The sequence below is a fragment of the Drosophila virilis genome, unplaced genomic scaffold (assembly GCF_030788295.1).
Source record: "Drosophila virilis strain 15010-1051.87 unplaced genomic scaffold, Dvir_AGI_RSII-ME tig00002165, whole genome shotgun sequence".
Classification (NCBI taxonomy): Eukaryota; Metazoa; Arthropoda; class Insecta; order Diptera; family Drosophilidae; genus Drosophila; species Drosophila virilis.
Window position 1 is genome coordinate 7301 of NW_027212896.1, and position 17700 is coordinate 25000.

The following is a 17700-nucleotide window of genomic DNA, read 5'->3' on the forward strand; positions in this document are numbered from 1 at the left end:
ATGCAGTCCCTTTTAGAAATCGGACGCTGCTACATAAAATGGTTTTCTTTTAGAGTGAGAAGTTTTGACCTGGTACCGGGATGCTACCGCTGCCTTGGCTTCGACCATAAGGTGGCGGAGTGCAGAGCCAAAGAGGACGTTTGCCGTCGCTGCGGCCAGATGGGTCACCGCGTGGCTCAGTGCAGCAATGCACTGAATTGCCGCAATTGCTCCTTTAAGGGGAAGCCGTCGGGACATCTGATGATGTCTCTAGCCTGTCCCATATACGGGGCGATTGTTGCGCGGGCGAATGCTAGACATTAAAATGTCTAGCAGATTTCTTCAGCTGAATTGTCAAAGGTCGTATGCAGCTATGTGTGATGTGGGGGCTATGATGTGTGAAAGGGGCAGCGTCGTTGCCCTGCTGCAGGAACCCTACGCGACCGGTGGTTGCGTAAGGGGATTGCCCGCATGTATGCGAGTATTCCCTGACAGCAGGGCTAACTCCGCTGTCATTGTGAATGATGTCAGTATTGAATGCACTTTGGTGAGTTCAACTGACTGGGGGGTGTGTGTGAGCCTAAGCGGCAGTTTTGGCAGGATTTTTGTAGTGAGCATGTATTGTAAGTTCGGGGATCCCCTCGAACCATACATTGCTTACTTGGATGAGGTGCTACTACTGGTTAGTAGCGTACCAGTCATCCTTGGTCTTGATGCGAATGCATCATCCCCCATGTGGTTCAGCAAGGTATCCAGACATTCGTCTGGGTATTCGAACCACACACGGGGTGAGATGCTAGCCGAGTGGGCCGTGTCCCAGGATGTTCGGGTCGTTAACGAACCCAGTGAGTGGTATACGTTTGCGGGTCCGGTGGGTCAGAGTGACATTGATGTTACTCTAGTGAATGCGGTGGCAATGAGTATGTATGCTTTTCATTGGTGTGTACTAGGTGGGCTTGGTGTGAGTGACCACAATCCGATTGAGATTGTTGTCACACACACTATTACGAGGAACGAAAGTGTTGGGGGTAATCGCTGGCGCACTTGTAGTGTGAATTGGTCCCTTCATGGGCTCATTGTGCAGGAGGCGGCAACGCAAGTTCCGCTTAATGCATTTAATGATTTGAATGTGGATGAGCAGGTCGTATGTGTGAATGGGTGGATAACTGGTGCGAATGATCGCATGTTTGAGAGGTACCGTAAGGTCAACCTTAAGCATGTGAAGTGGTGGACGAATCAGTTAAGCACCAAGCGGCGGATGGTCCGGTCTCTGCGGAAGCGATTCCAAAGGGCCAGAGCTACCAATGCGGATGGTGCAGCCCAACTCAGGATTGAATATAGTCGGTGTATGAATGAGTACAAGCAAATGCTTGTAAAGGTGAAAGAAGATGAATGGCGCTCTTTCCTGGAGCGCAATAAGGATGACCCCTGGGGTCGTGTTTATAAAATAGTTCGAGGTAGAGGCAGGGAAACGGATGTAAGTAGCCTCCGTGTTGGTAACGTTCAGTTAACGGCATGGAGGGATTGCATGAATGTCTTGTTGAATGAATTCTTCCCCAGAGCGGATCATCAGGACTCACCACCTAGTGTGGTTAGGCCTGTTGATCCGCTTCTGGATAGTGAGTTGGAGGTGGCTTTCTCGAGGTTAAAGTCGAGGAAGTCACCTGGTATGGATGGATTCACTGGAGAAATGTGTAAAAGTGTTTGGAAGTCAATTCCAGAGTATATGAATGCGATGTATGCGAAGTGTCTGAATGAGGGTTATTTCCCCAGTGAATGGAAGTGTGCGAGAGTGATAGTGCTCCTGAAGTCGCCTGACAGGATCAGGAGCAATCCTAGATCTTTTCGGGGCATCAGTCTTCTTCCGGTTCTTGGAAAAGTTCTGGAAAGGATTATGGTAGAAAGGCTTCAGGAGAGAATGAATGACCAAATGTCTGACAGGCAATTTGGTTTTAGGCAGGGCAGATGTGTTGAGGATGCTTGGAGGTATGTTAGTGACTCTGTTGAGGCTAGCAGCTCCACGTATGTCTTGGGCATCTTTGTTGATTTTAAAGGTGCTTTCGACTACCTGAGTTGGGCGAGTGTTTTGAGAAGGTTGGATGAATGCGGGTGCCGAGAATTAGCTCTCTGGAAGAGCTATTTCTCTGGCAGACGTGCGTGTGCTGTAGGGCGGTGTGAATGTGTGAGCGTAAATGTGGTTCGTGGCTGTCCGCAGGGATCTATCTGTGGCCCATTCATTTGGAACCTCATGATGGACCCCTTGCTGGTGCAGCTTGAGCAGATGTGTAAATGTTGTGCGTATGCGGACGATCTGCTCATCTTGATTGAGGGTCGGTCGCGTCTTGAGATCGAGACGAATGCGGGTATGTGCTTGCGCACTGTGTATGAGTGGGGTGAAAGTGTTGGGGTCAGTCTTGCAATGGACAAGACAGTGTCAATGCTGCTCAAGGGCAGATTGGCAGCTAGTCGGCCACCCATTGTCAGACTGAATGGAGTGAATGTGAGGTATGCGTCTGAGGTGAAATACCTCGGCATAACCTTCGGCGAGAGGATGTGTTTCACTCCTCATATCGCTGGTCTCAAGGCCCGGCTACTTGGTTTGGTGGGGCAAGTGCGTCGTATTTTGAGGTCTGACTGGGGCCTAAGCAGACGTGCTGTCCGCACCATCTATGAGGGTCTGTTTGTTGCATGTGCAGCATATGGATCGTCTGTATGGTGCAAGGCGGTCACGACTGTGGTCGGCAGAAAGAAAGTGCTGGCTTGCCAGAGAGTGCTTCTGTTAGGTTGTTTGCCTGTGTGCCGCACTGTCTCTACGGAGGCAATGCAGGTACTGTTAGGAGTAGCCCCTCTTGACTTGGAGATCAGGCGTCGAGCCTTGATGTACAGGATCAAGAGGCGGCTGCCATTGCTGCAGAATGATTGGCTAGCGGGTAGGGATGTGGAGAGTTTAGGGCTTAGTGAATGCAAGAGATTGGTGAAAGAGTGTGTTTTGTCTGACTGGCAAGTCAGATGGGACACTAGCGTGAATGGGCGTGTCACTCATCGGTTTATACGGGAGGTTACATTTGCCGGCAGCCGACCAGACTTTGGGTTCGGCCTGAGTCTTGGATTCCTGTTGACTGGTCACGGTTCCCTCAATGCATTCTTGCATTCGAGGAACCTTTATGACAGTCCAGAATGCCGTTGTGGCTCGGCTGCTGAGACATGGGAGCATGTTCTCTGTGAGTGCACAAGGTATGCAGATTTTCGAGATCTGAGGGGGATGGGTATAAGTGAGGTTAGTGGCGGGTTTGACGTAAGTCAATCACTCTCCACTAGTGATAGGGTTAGAAGAATGAGTGAGTTTGCTAGAGCTGCATTTTCCAGGCGACGTTTGCAATTGCAGGAAGGAATTGTATGAATGATGATGGATGGTAGATGTGAGAATGTGGGGGTACGAATGTGGGGGTGTTTCTGAATGGTAATTTTTGTTGAACATTGTGTTGTGATGGGGCTACCAACCCTTAACTGTTTTGGAGTTTAAATTGGAAGTGCCCTTCTGGTACGAGGCCTGACCGGAGGCTTTTAATCTGGTACCACGGGTAACCAGGAGCCCACGGAACTTGTTCCGTCCTGGTTAGTTGGTGCGGCCCTTCGGGGAGTATCGTGGTGGTTGTGGTTTAACACCCAAATGCGGGTAGAGCATCGCTCGACGTGGAGTTGCGTCATACAACCGGGTTCCGTGACCCAGATTACGGAAGAGGCTTAGATAGTCCTCGTGCCAAACCAAGGTAGAAGTCACAACCAAACAGTCGTGTCTTTAATTGGTACCTGCGGAATTGTTCCAAGGGGGCGGTGATTGACGCTTGAATTAATCCTATACTAGGAACCGTGAGATTAAGCCATCGCGGCAGGTGCTCACGTTAAGCCCACTGACTTTCATGTCCCTATCTACTCAGTTCGTTTCAGACAGTCGTTGGGAACAGACGTGTTTATTTCATCGCTCGCTTCGCAAACAATTTTAAGATAACGGTGCTTTCAAGCAACGGTATCTTGTTTACATTTTGTGCGCTTATCAGCAATAAAGTTTTATTGCTTTGTTTACGTCGTTGCTGCGTGAGCAACAGGCGTTCGTGTGTGTGTGTGAAACCGCCAGCTTCTACGTGTGTGTGTGTGTGTGCGTGCTATTTATATATTAAATAGATAAGCGCACACCTGCGGACGATGCCGCCACGCAAAAAGAAGCCCGCTGAGAAGGGGGCTTTTGAAAATTGTAGGATGACGTCGGAAGATGAGGTGACCTTGTCGGAGTCGTCATCGAACAGCGAGGTAAGGCGGAGGAGCAAGCAGCGCCTGAGGAAGGCAACTTCCGAAAGCGCTGTCAGCTCAGTTGGTGCGCGTGAGGGGAGCGCTGTTCCCGCGGGAGCCGCAGATGGCTCGCCCGGAGCAGCGGGTGCAAGTGTGGAGGAGCGGGTTTTTGCCGTTCCTCATGCCGTGAGCGTTTTGGATGTGTCTGAACCTGCCGTGGAGGGGCCGTCGACAAGTGCGGCGGCTTTGAGGAAGCGGAAAGGAACAGCTGTCGAGCAGATGAAGGGGATAACGGGAGCTTTATTGCAGCTTGCACTCAAGGAGAGAGCCACGGGGTCGCTCATTTGCAAGTTAGTCGATTATACAGGGCAGTATGAGCAGCTCCTGTTCGCGCTTGTGGCGCAGAATGAGCGGCTGCAGGGGCGCTTGGAGGCCGTTTGCGGGGGTGCAGGCGTTTCGCATGAATTGCATGTTCCAGCCGGCCAAGCGCGGGCTCCGTCGGTGAACGCCGCCAGAGGGGGTCCCAGGTCGGCAGTGCCGTCTACCCCGGAGATGCCTCGGCCAGTTGAGACATGGTCCTTGGTTGTGCGCAGCAAGGCTGCTGGCAAAACCGCTAAGGACGTGGTGGAGCAGGTGGTGAAGGAGGTAGGTCCCTCTCTTGGTGTGCGGATACATGAGGTGAAACCTCTAAGGGATGGAGGTGCGTTAATTCGGACTCCATCGGTCGCCGAGCGTGAGAAAATTGTGGAGAACACAAAGTTCAACGAGGTGGGATTGGAAGTGTGTGTGAATGATAAATTAGGGCCGAAAGTTGTGGTTCAGGGCGTTCACTCGCAGATCACCCCTGACGAGTTCATGGGTGACCTTTACGAGATGAACTTAAAGGACAAAATGTCACTTGAAGCCTTTAAGAAAGGTGTCCGGATGACAAGTAAGCCATGGGCGGCGGGAGGTAATGTAGCAGTTAATATCGTCCTCGAGGGTGCTGTGGTGGCCATGCAGTCCCTTTTAGAAATCGGACGCTGCTACATAAAATGGTTTTCTTTTAGAGTGAGAAGTTTTGACCTGGTACCGGGATGCTACCGCTGCCTTGGCTTCGACCATAAGGTGGCGGAGTGCAGAGCCAAAGAGGACGTTTGCCGTCGCTGCGGCCAGATGGGTCACCGCGTGGCTCAGTGCAGCAATGCACTGAATTGCCGCAATTGCTCCTTTAAGGGGAAGCCGTCGGGACATCTGATGATGTCTCTAGCCTGTCCCATATACGGGGCGATTGTTGCGCGGGCGAATGCTAGACATTAAAATGTCTAGCAGATTTCTTCAGCTGAATTGTCAAAGGTCGTATGCAGCTATGTGTGATGTGGGGGCTATGATGTGTGAAAGGGGCAGCGTCGTTGCCCTGCTGCAGGAACCCTACGCGACCGGTGGTTGCGTAAGGGGATTGCCCGCATGTATGCGAGTATTCCCTGACAGCAGGGCTAACTCCGCTGTCATTGTGAATGATGTCAGTATTGAATGCACTTTGGTGAGTTCAACTGACTGGGGGGTGTGTGTGAGCCTAAGCGGCAGTTTTGGCAGGATTTTTGTAGTGAGCATGTATTGTAAGTTCGGGGATCCCCTCGAACCATACATTGCTTACTTGGATGAGGTGCTACTACTGGTTAGTAGCGTACCAGTCATCCTTGGTCTTGATGCGAATGCATCATCCCCCATGTGGTTCAGCAAGGTATCCAGACATTCGTCTGGGTATTCGAACCACACACGGGGTGAGATGCTAGCCGAGTGGGCCGTGTCCCAGGATGTTCGGGTCGTTAACGAACCCAGTGAGTGGTATACGTTTGCGGGTCCGGTGGGTCAGAGTGACATTGATGTTACTCTAGTGAATGCGGTGGCAATGAGTATGTATGCTTTTCATTGGTGTGTACTAGGTGGGCTTGGTGTGAGTGACCACAATCCGATTGAGATTGTTGTCACACACACTATTACGAGGAACGAAAGTGTTGGGGGTAATCGCTGGCGCACTTGTAGTGTGAATTGGTCCCTTCATGGGCTCATTGTGCAGGAGGCGGCAACGCAAGTTCCGCTTAATGCATTTAATGATTTGAATGTGGATGAGCAGGTCGTATGTGTGAATGGGTGGATAACTGGTGCGAATGATCGCATGTTTGAGAGGTACCGTAAGGTCAACCTTAAGCATGTGAAGTGGTGGACGAATCAGTTAAGCACCAAGCGGCGGATGGTCCGGTCTCTGCGGAAGCGATTCCAAAGGGCCAGAGCTACCAATGCGGATGGTGCAGCCCAACTCAGGATTGAATATAGTCGGTGTATGAATGAGTACAAGCAAATGCTTGTAAAGGTGAAAGAAGATGAATGGCGCTCTTTCCTGGAGCGCAATAAGGATGACCCCTGGGGTCGTGTTTATAAAATAGTTCGAGGTAGAGGCAGGGAAACGGATGTAAGTAGCCTCCGTGTTGGTAACGTTCAGTTAACGGCATGGAGGGATTGCATGAATGTCTTGTTGAATGAATTCTTCCCCAGAGCGGATCATCAGGACTCACCACCTAGTGTGGTTAGGCCTGTTGATCCGCTTCTGGATAGTGAGTTGGAGGTGGCTTTCTCGAGGTTAAAGTCGAGGAAGTCACCTGGTATGGATGGATTCACTGGAGAAATGTGTAAAAGTGTCTGGAAGTCAATTCCAGAGTATATGAATGCGATGTATGCGAAGTGTCTGAATGAGGGTTATTTCCCCAGTGAATGGAAGTGTGCGAGAGTGATAGTGCTCCTGAAGTCGCCTGACAGGATCAGGAGCAATCCTAGATCTTTTCGGGGCATCAGTCTTCTTCCGGTTCTTGGAAAAGTTCTGGAAAGGATTATGGTAGAAAGGCTTCAGGAGAGAATGAGTGACCAAATGTCTGACAGGCAATTTGGTTTTAGGCAGGGCAGATGTGTTGAGGATGCGTGGAGGTATGTTAGTGACTCTGTTGAGGCTAGCAGCTCCACGTATGTCTTGGGCATCTTTGTTGATTTTAAAGGTGCTTTCGACTACCTGAGTTGGGCGAGTGTTTTGAGAAGGTTGGATGAATGCGGGTGCCGAGAATTAGCTCTCTGGAAGAGCTATTTCTCTGGCAGACGTGCGTGTGCTGTAGGGCGGTGTGAATGTGTGAGCGTAAATGTTGTTCGTGGCTGTCCGCAGGGATCTATCTGTGGCCCATTCATTTGGAACCTCATGATGGACCCCTTGCTGGTGCAGCTTGAGCAGATGTGTAAATGTTGTGCGTATGCGGACGATCTGCTCATCTTGATTGAGGGTCGGTCGCGTCTTGAGATCGAGACGAATGCGGGTATGTGCTTGCGCACTGTGTATGAGTGGGGTGAAAGTGTTGGGGTCAGTCTTGCAATGGACAAGACAGTGTCAATGCTGCTCAAGGGCAGATTGGCAGCTAGTCGGCCACCCATTGTCAGACTGAATGGAGTGAATGTGAGGTATGCGTCTGAGGTGAAATATCTCGGCATAACCTTCGGCGAGAGGATGTGTTTCACTCCTCATATCGCTGGTCTCAAGGCCCGGCTACTTGGTTTGGTGGGGCAAGTGCGTCGTATTTTGAGGTCTGACTGGGGCCTAAGCAGACGTGCTGTCCGCACCATCTATGAGGGTCTGTTTGTTGCATGTGCAGCATATGGATCGTCTGTATGGTGCAAGGCGGTCACGACTGTGGTCGGCAGAAAGAAAGTGCTGGCTTGCCAGAGAGTGCTTCTGTTAGGTTGTTTGCCTGTGTGCCGCACTGTCTCTACGGAGGCAATGCAGGTACTGTTAGGAGTAGCCCCTCTTGACTTGGAGATCAGGCGTCGAGCCTTGATGTACAGGATCAAGAGGCGGCTGCCATTGCTGCAGAATGATTGGCTAGCGGGTAGGGATGTGGAGAGTTTAGGGCTTAGTGAATGCAAGAGATTGGTGAAAGAGTGTGTTTTGTCTGACTGGCAAGTCAGATGGGACACTAGCGTGAATGGGCGTGTCACTCATCGGTTTATACGGGAGGTTACATTTGCCGGCAGCCGACCAGACTTTGGGTTCGGCCTGAGTCTTGGATTCCTGTTGACTGGTCACGGTTCCCTCAATGCATTCTTGCATTCGAGGAACCTTTATGACAGTCCAGAATGCCGTTGTGGCTCGGCTGCTGAGACATGGGAGCATGTTCTCTGTGAGTGCACAAGGTATGCAGATTTTCGAGATCTGAGGGGGATGGGTATAAGTGAGGTTAGTGGCGGGTTTGACGTAAGTCAATCACTCTCCACTAGTGATAGGGTTAGAAGAATGAGTGAGTTTGCTAGAGCTGCATTTTCCAGGCGACGTTTGCAATTGCAGGAAGGAATTGTATGAATGATGATGGATGGTAGATGTGAGAATGTGGGGGTACGAATGTGGGGGTGTTTCTGAATGGTAATTTTTGTTGAACATTGTGTTGTGATGGGGCTACCAACCCTTAACTGTTTTGGAGTTTAAATTGGAAGTGCCCTTCTGGTACGAGGCCTGACCGGAGGCTTTTAATCTGGTACCACGGGTAACCAGGAGCCCACGGAACTTGTTCCGTCCTGGTTAGTTGGTGCGGCCCTTCGGGGAGTATCGTGGTGGTTGTGGTTTAACACCCAAATGCGGGTAGAGCATCGCTCGACGTGGAGTTGCGTCATACAACCGGGTTCCGTGACCCAGATTACGGAAGAGGCTTAGATAGTCCTCGTGCCAAACCAAGGTAGAAGTCACAACCAAACAGTCGTGTCTTTAATTGGTACCTGCGGAATTGTTCCAAGGGGGCGGTGATTGACGCTTGAATTAATCCTATACTAGGAACCGTGAGATTAAGCCATCGCGGCAGGTGCTCACGTTAAGCCCACTGACTTTCATGTCCCTATCTACTATCTAGCGAAACCACAGCCAAGGGAACGGGCTTGGAATAATTAGCGGGGAAAGAAGACCCTTTTGAGCTTGACTCTAATCTGGCAGTGTAAGGAGACATAAGAGGTGTAGAATAAGTGGGAGATATTAGACTTCGGTTTGGTATCGACAATGAAATACCACTACTCTTATTGTTTCCTTACTTACTTGATTAAATGGAACGTGTATCATTTCCTAGCCATTATACGGATATAATTATTATGTCTTATGGTATTGGGTTTTGATGCAAGCTTCTTGATCAAAGTATCACGAGTTTGTTATATAATCGCAAACAAATTCTTTAATGAGAGAATGCATTTATGTATTATTGATTTAAAAATTTGGTATAACTCCAATTACTCAGGTATGATCCAATTCAAGGACATTGCCAGGTAGGGAGTTTGACTGGGGCGGTACATCTCTCAAATAATAACGGAGGTGTCCCAAGGCCAGCTCAGTGCGGACAGAAACCACACATAGAGCAAAAGGGCAAATGCTGACTTGATCTCGGTGTTCAGTACACACAGGGACAGCAAAAGCTCGGCCTATCGATCCTTTTGGTTTAAAGAGTTTTTAACAAGAGGTGTCAGAAAAGTTACCATAGGGATAACTGGCTTGTGGCGGCCAAGCGTTCATAGCGACGTCGCTTTTTGATCCTTCGATGTCGGCTCTTCCTATCATTGTGAAGCAAAATTCACCAAGCGTTGGATTGTTCACCCATGCAAGGGAACGTGAGCTGGGTTTAGACCGTCGTGAGACAGGTTAGTTTTACCCTACTAATGACAAAACGTTGTTGCGACAGCATTCCTGCGTAGTACGAGAGGAACCGCAGGTACGGACCAATGGCACAATACTTGTTCGAGCGAACAGTGGTATGACGCTACGTCCGTTGGATTATGCCTGAACGCCTCTAAGGTCGTATCCGTGCTGGACTGCAATGATAAATAAGGGGCAATTTGCATTGTATGGCTTCTAAACCATTAAAAGTTTTTAATTTGTTTTATTAACGACAATGGATGTGATGCCAATGTTATTTATAACATAGTAAATTGGGAGGATCTTCGATCACCTGATGCCGCGCTAGTTATATTTTAAAACATTATTTAATACAATGTCAAAGCCTAGAATCAATTGTAAACGACTTTTGTAACAGGCAAGGTGTTGTAAGTGGTTGAGCAGCTGCCATACTGCGATCCACTGAAGCTTATCCTTTGCTTGATGATTCGAAAAAAAGTAACACTAGACGAACATAATTCGTATAATTGGGTTATACATTCGCTTAAAATATATTATCAAATTATTATAATTGTTATATATTTATTGATGTTTGTATGCCTACTCTACGAAATTTGTTCATCTACGTTGCTTTCAATTAAATTTTATATGTAGCATAGAACAATATATATATATTCAATACTTAAAACAATATTGATATATATATTTATGAAAATATGGAATTTGACGGATGGAATATATAAAAATATATATACACAATATCTATATTGAAACTTCAATAATTATTGAGGAGAGCAAATAACAAAGAATAATATGTATATATATACAATACTTAAAGCCGTATTGATATATATGTATTTATATATACATGAAATTTTGGAATTGACGGATGGAATATATAAAAATATATATACACAATATCTATAATGAAACTTCAACAATTATTGAGGTGAGCATATAACATAGAATAATATATGTATATACAATACTTAAAGCCGTATTGATATATATATATATATATATATATATATGGAATTGACGGATGGAATATATAAAATATATATATACGCATACCTGAATTAAAACTTCAATTATTATTGAGGAGAGTATATAGAATAGAATAATATTTATATATACAATAAACACTTAAGGCAATATTGATATATATATATATATATATATATATATATATATATATATGAAATTATGGAATTGACGGATGGGAATATATAATATATATATATATATACATAGCTAATTAAGACTTCAATTATTACTTAGGAGAGCGTATAACATACAACAATATTTATATACACAATATACTTAAGGCAATATTGTATGTGAAATTATGGAATTGACGGATGGAATATATAAAAATTTATATAAACAATACCTATATTAAAACTTCAATAATTATTGAAGAGGGGAGCATATAACGTAGAACAATATTTACAACTATACAATATTTTGAAATTTTTGGATGAACAAAAATATATAAAATTGTTACCAGTATTAAAACTTCAATTATTTTTTAGGAAAGCATAGAACAATATATATATATATATATATATATGTATATATAACATATAATGCAATATTGAAATATATACATACACATACAGGAAAATATGGAATTGACGGATGGAAATCATCAAATACAGAAGAAACAGAATACTTACATTTTTTTATTCCTATTCTTATTAGCCTCTTCTAAAACATATTTAAATTTTATATGATACGTGATACAGAAATTTTGCTTGGATGTGAAGAAATGTATATCTTAATATTAATAATACAAAAATTGAAGACTATTCTGTAACATACATAATTAAATTGTAACTTAAACAACATTAAACTGTATATATAATAATAATAATATAACAATTTGACATTTCAAAAATACATTGGAAAATAATTGTGACTATGAAATTTTTATATATTGTATATTGATATATGATTATTAATATACAAATAAAATTATAAATGACATTAATCTTTATATATTATATATAACCTTTATCAACTTATATAAAATTATATTGAATTGTTATAAAAATAGTACATGAAAACGTTAAAATGAATGGAAGTATTTTGAAAAAATATCGCCATTATAGATGATGTGTCAAAAAACCTATATAGGGAGTGCTGTCGCGCAAGGCATGTCATATGAAAAATTTTAAATACGGTAAATTCATATGACTGTGGAGTGTTGCCTTGCCGGCATGTCAATTATGTTTATATAAGGAGAATAATGAAGTTATAAAAGTGTATTATTAAATTAGTACATGAAGATATTAAGGTGAATGGTAGCATTTGGAAAAAATATCGCCATTATAGATGATGTGTCAAAAAACCTATATAGGGAGTGGTGTCGCGCAAGGCATGTCATATGAAAAATTTTAAATACGGTAAATTCATATGACTGTGGAGTGTTGACTTGCCGGCATAAGTCAATTATGTTTATATAAGAAGAATAATGAAGTTATAAAAGTGTATTATTAAATTAGTACATGAAGACATTAAGGTGAATGGTAGCATTTGGAAAAAATATCGCCATTATAGATGATGTGTCAAAAAACCTATATAGGGAGTGGTGTCGCGCAAGGCATGTCATATGAAAAATTTTAAATACGGTAAATTCATATGACTGTGGAGTGTTGCCTTGCCGGCATAAGTCAATTATGTTTATATAAGAAGAATAATGAAGTTATAAAAGTGTATTATTAAATTAGTACATGAAGACATTAAGGTGAATGGTAGCATTTGGAAAAAATATCGCCATTATAGATGATGTGTCAAAAAACCTATATAGGGAGTGGTGTCGCGCAAGGCATGTCATATGAAAAATTTTAAATACGGTAAATTCATATGACTGTGGAGTGTTGACTTGCCGGCATAAGTCAATTATGTTTATATAAGAAGAATAATGAAGTTATAAAAGTGTATTATTAAATTAGTACATGAAGACATTAAGGTGAATGGTAGCATTTGGAAAAAATATCGCCATTATAGATGATGTGTCAAAAAACCTATATAGGGAGTGGTGTCGCGCAAGGCATGTCATATGAAAAATTTTAAATACGGTAAATTCATATGACTGTGGAGTGTTGACTTGCCGGCATAAGTCAATTATGTTTATATAAGGAGAATAATGAAGTTATAAAAGTGTATTATTAAATTAGTACATGAAGACATTAAGGTGAATGGTAGCATTTGGAAAAAATATCGCCATTATAGATGATGTGTCAAAAAACCTATATAGGGAGTGGTGTCGCGCAAGGCATGTCATATGAAAAATTTTAAATACGGTAAATTCATATGACTGTGGAGTGTTGACTTGCCGGCATAAGTCAATTATGTTTATATAAGAAGAATAATGAAGTTATAAAAGTGTATTATTAAATTAGTACATGAAGACATTAAGGTGAATGGTAGCATTTGGAAAAAATATCGCCATTATAGATGATGTGTCAAAAAACCTATATAGGGAGTGGTGTCGCGCAAGGCATGTCATATGAAAAATTTTAAATACGGTAAATTCATATGACTGTGGAGTGTTGCCTTGCCGGCATAAGTCAATTATGTTTATATAAGGAGAATAATGAAGTTATAAAAGTGTATTATTAAATTAGTACATGAAGACATTAAGGTGAATGGTAGCATTTGGAAAAAATATCGCCATTATAGATGATGTGTCAAAAACCATTGATTTAATACTATCCATCGTGGACAACCATTAAATTGTATAATTATAAACTTAGCTTATGTGTATTTCATGTATTGAGCTTAGTATAGTTGTTATTCTTAGAGAGAGTTAAATGGCTATGTTATTCCATGACAGAAGGTCAAATGGCTATATTGTTCCATGGGAGATCCAGTGGGTGGGCTCTGCAGAGTCTTCTCCTTTGTTGGCTGTTGTCTAGCAGACAAATGGCTAGTGTGTTTGGATGGTTGTGTAATCGCTTGATATATCGTCTGCTGCTTTTGGCAATCTCGTCTTTTACCCAGGGGAACTTGAGAACATCGTGGATGGTGGCGTTATCATGATATATGTGTGCGTTTGTAGCGATGCGTAATGCTTTGTTTTCGAAAGTTTGAATGATCCGGATATTGGACCTGCAGGCTGTACCCCAGAGCTGGATTCCATAGGTCCAGATTGGTCTGATGATCGCCTTGTAGGTCAGAATCTTGGAGGAGGTGGAAAGCCTTGATCTCCTGCCCATAAGCCAGTAGTAGGCTTTTAGTCGCTGCTCACACTGGTTTCGCTTTTTTGTTAGGTGTGCTCTCCAGGTGAGTTTCCTGTCTAGCGTTATTCCCAGATATTTAGGATTGGGTTCTTCTGGTATTGTGACTCCGTCTAGTTGAACTGGTGGACAGTTACCCGAGCGGAGTGCAAAGGTAGTCGCAGTTGACTTGTCACCATTGACTGTAATGTTCCATCGCTTTTGCCAGTCGTTGACGAGGTTCAATTGCATCTGCATCAGTGAGCTAGCTTCGCCAGGTGATTCCGAGATGGTGAGAAATGCCGTGTCATCGGCGTACGTGGCAACGCGCACGTTTGGGTTCCCAGTGACGGGCAAGTCAGCTGTGTACACGTTATAGAGCAGCGGACCCAGAACACTTCCTTGAGGGACGCCAGCATGAATGTGTTTGGTGTTGGACACTGTTTCCCCACATTTAACTCGGAATGTTCGGTTCTCCAGATATGAAGCCAGAAACAAGAAGTAGGCGTGTGGGAGGTTACCCTTGAGCTTTTGCAGGAGTCCAGGATGCCAAACTCTGTCAAAGGCTTGTTTGACATCGAGGAATACGGCGTAGCAATATTTTTTCTCCTCAAATGCGTCGAGGATAGTTTGAACAACTCTGTGGCATTGTTCCGGGGTTCCGTGACAGCGCCTGAAGCCAAATTGGTGATCCGGGATCAGACCGGCCTCGTCCAATACTGGCAAAACTCTACTCAAAAATACTCTTTCTAGTATCTTTGAGAGCGCTGGCAGTAAACTAATCGGGCGATAGGAGGCCAGATTATCTTCAGGTTTACCAGGCTTAGGTATCATTACTACTTGTGCACTTTTCCATTGCGCTGGGAAGTAGCCGATTTCCATGCATTTGTTATATATTTTGGAGATGAACGAGATGCTTCTTTGCGGTAGTAGCTTTAATGCCATTGCATTGATACCATCATCGCCTGGGGCTTTTTTGTTGTTTAGCGCAGTTATGTATTCCGCTATCTCCTCTTCATGTACCGGTGGAATCGTTTCCGTTCCTTCGGGCGGTACACTTAGCTGGTGTGCAGTTTCGGATGCTTCGTCTGACGTGCACCTGCTGAAAGGGGTGAACACAGTTTCTAAGTGCTCGGCGAAGGCATTGGCTCTGTCAGTTTCTGTTCTACACCAACTGCCATCAGTTTTTCTTACTGGGTTGATTCTTTTCTGTGGCCTTTTAATGTGCTTGGTTACTTGCCACAGATTGTGTTGTGGGTCGTTAGGGGCAAGCTGCGTAAGAAAACTATCTAGGGCATCTTTTCTCAGAATCTTGAGTGTCTCTTTCAGTTCCTTGGTGATTCTATTTAGGACTGTCTTGTCCCTCGGGTTCCTGGACAGGAACCAGACCCGCCTCAGTCGCCTTTTTTCAGCAAGCAGCTCGGCCACTTGTTGTGACCAGAGGTGAACGTCTCTATTTTCAACTCTGGGCCGGCTTGAGAGTCTTGGCGCCGCATGTGACGCCGCATTGTGGATATGAGTTGTTAGCTCTGTGACTGCCGCTTCGATGTCCTCCGGGCTATTTAGTGGGGGGCTGGGATTGGTGCAGTTGTCCAACCAGGTTTGATATTTGCCAATATCAGTGGCTTTATATATAAGCTTCTTGCGGGCAGACTTCCTCATGGGTGCAGCAAATATAGAGATGGCTATGGCGCTGTGATCAGACAGGAGGTCCTCTACTTCTCTGACTTGGATTCTGCCAGTATCCAAACCACGAGTTATCGCGATGTCCAGGACGTCTGGCACCTTATATGGGTCTGTAGGCCAGTATGTAGGTGCGCCTGTACTGTGGCAGTCGAGGTTTCTTAACCGGGTTTGCCTGAACAGCGCGTAGCCTTTAGGGTTATTTGTTCTGGAGCCCCACCAGGTGTGCTTGGCGTTGAAGTCTCCACCTATTAGAAACCTTGTGCCTAGGCTGTCCATTAGCGTCCCGAATTCTTCGTCCCTAGCATTGTGCTTGGGGGGGCAGTAGGCAGCGGCTATTGTGACGTCTCCCAGCGTGGTACTCACTCTTATTTTTGCGCATTGGATCCACTCCTCCAGAGTTGGGGGCAGGATCTCATAGCTTATGTTGCTGCGAATTAGAATGGCAGCTCCGCCGCGGGCTCTCCCGTTGGGGTGATTGGCTGAGATCAGGTCGTAGCCTCGTAGGCAGAAGTAAGATCTTTCAGAGAAATGGGTTTCAGATATGAGGAGAATTTCGGTATTGTTGGTCTTGCAGTAAAGCTCAACCTCAGGCCTGTTTTTGCACAGGCCGTTAGCATTCCAGATCGTGATCTCTAAACCTTCTTGCATAATGTGGAGCAAACAGTTTCCAGCATCTGTGTCATTTGACCTAGTATTTTATCCATCATTTTTTCAAACATGACCTCTAGCCTTGTCACTATCGCATTAAGTTGATTGTCCGGCTGTGAATCCGGGCAGGGAGCTTGATTTGCCTCGTAGGTGCTCTTTGCAGCCTTAGCAAAACTAATGTTTGCATTCACTTTGCTGAGTTTAGTGGTAGTCCATCTCTTGGAGCTGTCTGTCTGTTTGCCGTTAAGAGGCTCTTTGCCTTCTTATAAGCTGGGCATCCTTTGTATGAGGCCACATGGGGACCCTGGCAGTGCAGGCAGAAGGCCGGGTCACTGCTCTTCTTTGAGCATTCCGACGTGGAGTGTCCGCCTCCACATTTCACACATCTATGTTCCAGGTGACAGTATCTTTGAGTGTGTCCGTATCCTTGGCAGCGATAGCATTGGGGGACATCGTTAAACTTCAGTGGAGGCTCGACTGTAACCACAGAGCAGCAAAGCCTTTTGATTTTGTATGCGTCTTTGTTATTTTTCGCCGGCTCGAGATTTACGAAGAATATGTTTAGGGGTTTTTTTGTGCTTTTTTGTGTGAGGTTATAAAGGTCTCTTACTTCGTGCCCGTAGTTGCTTAAACCTTCCTTGATCTCGACCAGCTCAGTAGAGTGGTGCAGGCCTTTGACCACTATCCGGTAGGCTCTTTCGTCTCTGGGCTGAAAGGTCTGATACCGTTTGTTGTTTTCATTGAGAAATGCCTTAAGTGCAGTGAAGCTAGCTTTATCTGGCGTCATTACTCTAATGTTGTTGTTTTTAGTGGCTTTATATGTAACTTCTACTGCTTTGCCAAGGGCGCCAGTTATGGCATTGGTAAGCGCTTTGATATTGGTCACGTCTGGAATAAAAATTGGTGGTGGCCTGATCGTCTTAGGTTCTTTAGCAGGCTCCTTATTTGGTTGGCCCTTAGCTAGTCCTATGACTTCAGTGGAGTCATCGCTGGCCGAAGATTCTTCGTCGTCTTCATCTGTAGAGAGTGAAGCAAATCTGTTACTTGTTAGATTTTCTCTAGCAGCTTTGCTGGTGCTTGGTCCGTCAGGTAGGTGTACGCGGGAAGGCTGTTTGCGCTGTTTGCGGACGGGCTTCCTCCTTAATAGGGAGTGGTGTCGCGCAAGGCATGTCATATGAAAAATTTTAAATACGGTAAATTCATATGACTGTGGAG